The sequence below is a fragment of the Triticum urartu genome, unplaced genomic scaffold (genome assembly GCF_056163025.1).
Source record: "Triticum urartu cultivar PI428250 unplaced genomic scaffold, HENAU_Tu73 scaffold1, whole genome shotgun sequence".
Classification (NCBI taxonomy): domain Eukaryota; kingdom Viridiplantae; phylum Streptophyta; class Magnoliopsida; order Poales; family Poaceae; genus Triticum; species Triticum urartu.
In genome coordinates, this window is record NW_028259461.1 from 13,102,182 (window position 1) to 13,109,681 (window position 7,500).

The following is a 7,500-nucleotide window of genomic DNA, read 5'->3' on the forward strand; positions in this document are numbered from 1 at the left end:
ATAGTTTTATTACTTCAATGAAATCCATTTTTTTTTTCAAAAGAAAATAAAAGACTATTTCAATTCCTATATAACTCTTATGTATCAGAATATGAATTTTTTTTGTTGTTTCTTCGTAAACAATCTTCTTGCTTACCATTAGCATCTTCTGGAACTTTTCTGGAACGAATCCACTTTTCTAGGAAGATGGAACATTTTGGGATAATGTACCCTGGTTTTTCTCGGAAAACCCTATGGTTCTTTATGGATCCTCTTATGCATTATGTTCGATATCAAGGAAAGGCAATTCTTGCATCAAAAGGCACTTTTTTTTTGAAGAAGAAATGGAAATGCTACCTTATCAATTTCTGGCAATATTATTTCTGTTTTTGGACTCAGCCGCGAAGAATCCATATAAACCAATTAGCAAACTCTTGCTTCGATTTTATGGGGTACCTTTCAAGTGTACAAAAAAGTTCTTTGTTAGTAAGGAATCAAATGCTGGAGAATTCATTTCTAATAGATACTCGAATGAAAAAATTCGATACCATAGTCCCCGCTACTCTCCTCATAGGATACTTATCAAAAGCTCAATTTTGTACTGGATCGGGGCATCCTATTAGTAAACCCATTTGGACAGATTTATCAGATTGGGATATTCTTGATCGATTTGGTCGGATATGTAGAAATCTTTTTCATTATCATAGTGGATCTTCGAAAAAACGGACTTTGTATCGACTAAAGTATATACTTCGACTTTCATGTGCTAGAACTTTAGCTCGTAAACATAAAAGCACGGTACGAACTTTTATGCAACGATTGGGTTCGCATTTTTAGAAGAATTTTTTATGGAAGAAGAGCAAGTTTTTTCTTTGATGTTCACCAAAACAACTCTTTTTTCTTTCTGTGGATCACACACTGAGCGTATTTGGTATTTGGATATTATACGTATCAATGACCTGGTCAACCCTCTTAATTAATCATTAGACGAAATTAAGAAACAGGAAAGGGTTGATAAATGATCAAGAAAAAACTTTTCTATTTTTCATTCTGAAATGTTCTTTTTATTATAATAAAGAGTAGGTGAATCAACTTACTAATTAAAAAAATTAGTAGAACTTCCTCTTTGGAATAGAAATTGGCTATTTCTACATAGGGAAAGTCGTGTGCAATGAAAAATGCAAGCACGATTTGGGGAGGGATTTTTCTCTATTGTAACAAGGAAGAATTATCTACTCCATCCGACTAGTTCCGGGTTCGAGTCCCGGGCAACCCATATAGAAAAGACCCATCAAAGTTTTTCACTTTGACTCACTTCATTTACAAATACAAAATTATTGGTTTGGTTAATTTAGTTATATGGATAGCTAATCTTTGGGCTGACTTGGTTGACATTGGTATATAGTCTATGTTATACTGTTAAATAACAAGCCTTCTATTATCTATATTCTAGTTAATACGTGTGCTTGGGAGTCCTTGCAATTTGAATAAACCAAGATCTTACCATGACTGCAATTTTAGAGAGACGCGAAAGTACAAGCCTGTGGGGTCGCTTCTGCAACTGGATAACTAGCACTGAAAATCGTCTTTACATCGGATGGTTCGGTGTTTTGATGATCCCTACCTTATTGACCGCAACTTCTGTATTTATTATCGCCTTCATCGCTGCCCCTCCAGTAGATATTGATGGTATTCGTGAGCCTGTTTCTGGTTCTTTACTTTATGGAAACAATATTATCTCTGGTGCTATTATCCCTACTTCTGCGGCGATCGGATTGCACTTTTACCCAATTTGGGAAGCTGCATCTGTTGATGAGTGGTTATACAATGGTGGTCCTTATGAGCTAATTGTTCTACACTTCTTACTTGGTGTAGCTTGTTATATGGGTCGTGAGTGGGAACTTAGTTTCCGTCTGGGTATGCGTCCTTGGATTGCTGTTGCATATTCAGCTCCTGTTGCAGCTGCTACTGCTGTTTTCTTGATTTACCCTATTGGTCAAGGAAGCTTTTCTGATGGTATGCCTTTAGGAATCTCTGGTACTTTCAACTTTATGATTGTATTCCAGGCAGAGCACAACATCCTTATGCATCCATTCCACATGTTAGGTGTAGCTGGTGTATTCGGCGGTTCCCTATTCAGTGCTATGCATGGTTCCTTGGTAACCTCTAGTTTGATCAGGGAAACTACTGAAAATGAATCCGCTAATGAGGGTTACAAATTTGGTCAAGAGGAAGAAACTTATAATATTGTGGCTGCTCATGGTTATTTTGGCCGATTAATCTTCCAATATGCTAGTTTCAACAACTCTCGTTCTTTACACTTCTTCTTGGCTGCTTGGCCTGTAGTAGGAATCTGGTTCACTGCTTTAGGTATTAGTACTATGGCTTTCAACCTAAATGGTTTCAATTTCAACCAATCTGTAGTTGATAGTCAAGGTCGCGTTATTAATACTTGGGCTGATATCATCAACCGTGCTAACCTTGGTATGGAAGTAATGCACGAACGTAATGCTCACAACTTCCCTCTAGACTTAGCTGCTGTTGAAGTTCCATCTATTAATGGATAAGGTTTTTCTGCTAACATATAAGAATTTTTGAAGACAGAAATACCCAATATCTTGTTCTAGCAAGATATTGGGTATTTCTGTCTTTATTTTGAATCTTTTTTTCTTCTTAATCTTTCTATTCAGAATTCAGTTAACGACGAGATTTAGTATCCTTTCTTGCATTTTCATAACTCGTGAAATGCCGAGTAGGCACGAATTCCCCCAATTTGCGACCTACCATAGGATTTGTTATGTAAATAGGTATATGTTCCTTTCCATTATGAATCGCGATTGTATGGCCAACCATTGTGGGTAGAATGCTAGATGCCCGGGACCACGTTACTATTGTTTCTTTCTCCTCCTTCATATTGACCTTTTCTATCTTTGCCAATAAATGATGAGCTACAAAAGGATTCGTTTTTTTTCGTGTCACAGCTGATTACTCCTTTTTTCCTTTTTAAAGAGTGGCATTCTATGTCCAATATCTCGATCGAAGTACGGAGGTCAGAATAAATAGAATAATGATCAATGGAAAAAAGAAAAAAATCCTTTAGCTGGATAAGGGGCGGATGTAGCCAAGTGGATCAAGGCAGTGGATTGTGAATCCACCATGCGCGGGTTCAATTCCCGTCGTTCGCCCATCGCATTATTGCAAATTCCAAAAATGCAATTTTCCATATTCCTAGTTACGTATTTACTTACGGCGACGAAGAATAAAACTATCGCTATATTTTTTCCTTTTCCTAGTTCTTCTTCCAAGCGCAGGATAACCCCAAGGGGTTGTGGGTTTTTTTCTACCAATGGGAGCTTTCCCTTCACCGCCCCCATGGGGGTGGTCCACAGGTTCATAACTACCCCTCTTACTACGGGGCGTTTACCTAGCCAACACTTAGATCCGGCTCTACCCAAACTTTTTTGGTTCACCCCAACATTACCCACTTGTCCGACTGTTGCTAAGCAGTTTTGGGATACTAAACGGACCTCCCCAGATGGTAATCTTAAAGTGGCCGATTTACCCTCTTTTGCAATGAGTTTCGCTACAGCACCTGCTGCTCTAGCTAATTGCCCACCCCTTCCACGTGTGATTTCTATGTTATGCATGGCCGTGCCTAAGGGCATATCGGTTGAAGTAGATTCTTCTTTTCTCTCAAAAAACCCCTTCCCAAACTGTACAAGCTTCTTCCAAAGCATACGGCTTTCTAGATGTATATGACGATCTCTAGACAGATGGATCTTATATGAATCATATGATGAAGTACCACATGAGTGGATATATAGGAAAGGAATCCAAATCTGCCGAATCGCTCATGTTATGATCTTCTACATCCTAGGTCTCTGCGTTCCGTCATCTGGCTTATGTTCTTCATGTAGCATTCAGATCGAATGACTCTATGAAATTACGTCGATACTTCCACATATTATGGGTAACGTAGGAGACATCCCTATTTTCCCCCGGGGGTCTTAATTACCACTGCTTAGCTTTCAATTTGCCTCTGACCATCAAATTAAATGTGAATAACCCGTCCTCCTCTCTTTGAAACAAGGGGCGCTTCCGGTTCTGTGCGTGCTTCAAACAATTTTGTCTTCTCCATATTACCATATCTCTAGAGCCAATAATTTTCTATGAGGAACTACTGAACTCAATCACTTGCTGCCGTTACTCAACAGTTTTCTGTTGAGGTCTATCCCGTAGAGGTAGTCAAATTGGATCAGTGATCGATTTCTAGGTTTCGTCGTAAACCTAATTGGTTACTTCCAATTACGTAAATCAATAGTTCAAACCGCACTCAAAGGTAGGGCATTTCCCATTGATATAGGAACTTTTGTACCAGAAACAATAGTATCTCCAATTATAGCCCCTCTGGGATGTAAAATATATCTCTTCTCACCATCCCCATAGTGTATGAGACAAATGTATGCATTTCGATTAGGGTCGTATTCTATGGTTACGATTCTACCAGATATGTCTTTTTGATTCCGTCGAAAATCTATTTTACGGTATAGGCGCTTATGACCTCCCCCTCTATGCCTTGCGGTAATGATTCCTCTGAATTACGACCTTTACCACAACGGTGCCGTCCATGGATCAAATTATTTCGTGGATTGGATTTCACTTGCCTGTCTACGGTTCCCTTGCGTGTGCTCGGGATAGGTGTTTTGTATAAATGTTTCGCCGTATTATTAAGTATTCTCCTTTAGTTTTTTTCTCTATCTAGAAGTGGAATAGAATAACCCGGTTGAAGGGTAATGATCATACGTCTGTAATGCATTGTATGGCCCAGAATAGGTCCTATTCTTCTACCTTTTCCAGGTAGTCGATGGCTATTCACAGCTACCACCTTAACACCAAGAAGAGTTCGACCCAATGCTTTATTTCTGTCTTAGTGAATCCCGATTCGACATTAAAAGTATATTGATTCTTTCCCAATAAACGAAGACTTTTTTCTGTAAATACTGCGTATTTGATTCCATCCATAAATCGACTTTCCCTCCTATGCTCTGAGTTCCAGTATCGATAAGAATTCGAGTTCTTATTGTTCTTATGTTATGGTATGAATATACCATACCAATTCGTTATGTATGGATGATGGATGAGATTCCATGGATAGAGAGCCAGTTCCAATAGACTTATGGAATGTTCCCGTTCGTGTGCATCCAGCAGGAATTGAACCCGCAAATTTACCAATTATGAGTTGGGCGCTTTAACCATTCAGCCATGGATGCTTAACAGGGATCATCGTACATCGTAAATAACCAATTTTCATATAGAAAGACATATCATAGAAAAATGAAATCGAAAATATTCCGAGATGGCAAATATTCGGAGATGACTATGAAAACACCTCTCTGGATCCTCGAATTGAAAGAGAGATTGAGAGGGATCAAGAATCCTAATTCTCGCTATTTGGAATGGATCCAATTCTATTGAGTCTGACTCATAGTGATCATTTCTCTTTAGCAAAGAATGACCTTGGTTATCAAAGGATTGAACAACCGGGATCCATTTACTTATGATACCTAGTTGGCATTGATAACAAGGATCTAATGAATTATGAGTTTAATAGATCCTCTTTAGCAGAAAGACGTATATTCCTTGCTCATTATCAGACAATCACTTATTCCCAAACCTCGTGTGGGACTAATCGTTTTCATTTACCATCTCATGGAAAACCCTTTTCGTTCCGCTTAGCCTATCGGGTATTTTAGTGATAGGTTCTGTAGGAACTGGACGATCCTATTTGGTCAAATACCTAACGAAAAATTACGATTTTCTTTCATTAAGGTACGAGGGCTTCTTATTCCACAAGAACGAAAGCACCTTTTCATTCTTTCATATACTAGGGGTTTTACTTGGAAAAGACAATGTTCCATACTAAAGGATTCGGGTCCATAACCACGAGTTCCAGTGCACTAGATCTTGTAGCACTTAGCAACGAAGCCCTATCCATTAGTATTCCACATAAGAAATCCATTCTAGAAAAAAATACAATTAGATTAGCTCTTCATAGACAAACTTGGGGTTTGCGAGCCAAGGTAAGATCGGCTCGGGATCATGGGACCCTTTTCTATCAGATAGGAGGGGCTCTTGTACAAAATAGACTTACTAAGTAATAACCCCATAGAATCTATCTATATAAAGATAAAGAGGCAATCGTGTCAGGAAGCGGGTTTTTCTTGGCCAAAAGGTACTTCGAACTTGGAACGAGCATGAAGAGATTAACGAGACTTCTTTCTCTTTTGAGTTTTTCTGGCGGACCTGCCGCGCAAGATCTTTGGTCTTCCCCTGGAACCGATGAAAAAAAGTGGATCGCTTCTTATGTACTCGCTCAGAATGATTCTTCTCTATCTATAGTTCATGGCCTATTAGAAGTAGAAGGTGCTCTGGTGCAATCCTTACCGACAGAAAAAGATTGCAGTCAGGTTGATAATAGTCGAGTGACATTACTTCGTCGGTCCGAACTAAGGAATCTGTTAGAAATGTTTTGAAATGGATATTGTTCTCTCTTTGATCAGGGATTGCTATATGAAAAGAAGTGGAGTTTGAAAAAGGGAACGGAATGCTCAAACCGGAACTGCTAGAGGAACGAATTTTCAATAGCATAACTTGGGCTCCTAGAATATGGCGCCCTTGGGACAATCTATTTGATTGCAGGGTTTTGTTCCGAAGCAAAGATATCCGCGGAGGCCGGTTCGTTCGTCCTATTCTGATATTCAGGACCAAGAGGTACTGGATTCTCTTTCGGATAGGCCCTGAAAGGAGAAGAAAGGCTGAAATGCCAACGGACCTCTGTCTATTCTCTAATTCACCCGATCCGATAGTACCCGTTTTTGGAACGTCCAGTGCCAAAGTCACTGAATGGGTAAGTCACCAATCCAATCCCTTTGACAAATCGGATGTCATATTAGATATCATATTCTATATATATAGAAATATCATAGATAGAATAGACATATAGAATTTTTGGTCGGCAAATTCGAAGGAATCATTGAGTGAAAAAGGAGCAAAGAATGACAAAAGACGAGACTCTACTAGTCTTCACTCTTGTGGTTTCCTCTTCCTCGGTTTCTGTTTTCTTATTCGGGATCTTGCTTTTCATGGTTCTCATCTCTGCAACTCGCGATTTTCGCGAGAGAACCAAATCCAAGTTGGTGAAGATCATGATTTGGGCTGGCACGGGGATCGTTTGATCGATTTCCTTGATTTGATCGCTACTTAATGGGCGTGCGCTCAAAGGATACAAACAGGGATTCGCAAACAAAAAGGGGAATTCGTAGTCACTTTTTCCTGTCGCGTAAAAAAAAAGTCTTTACGCGAGAGCAATAGAGGTTGGGATACATCTATCTCTTCTGAGCAACCTCTTTTGGATTCTTAAGACCACCCTTGCAGTAGGATACCATCTGCTTTGGGTTCTTTATTATCTCCTTCGAGGGATTTTTAGGATCGTTCAGGCTATATATATTTAGTCTATTTTGG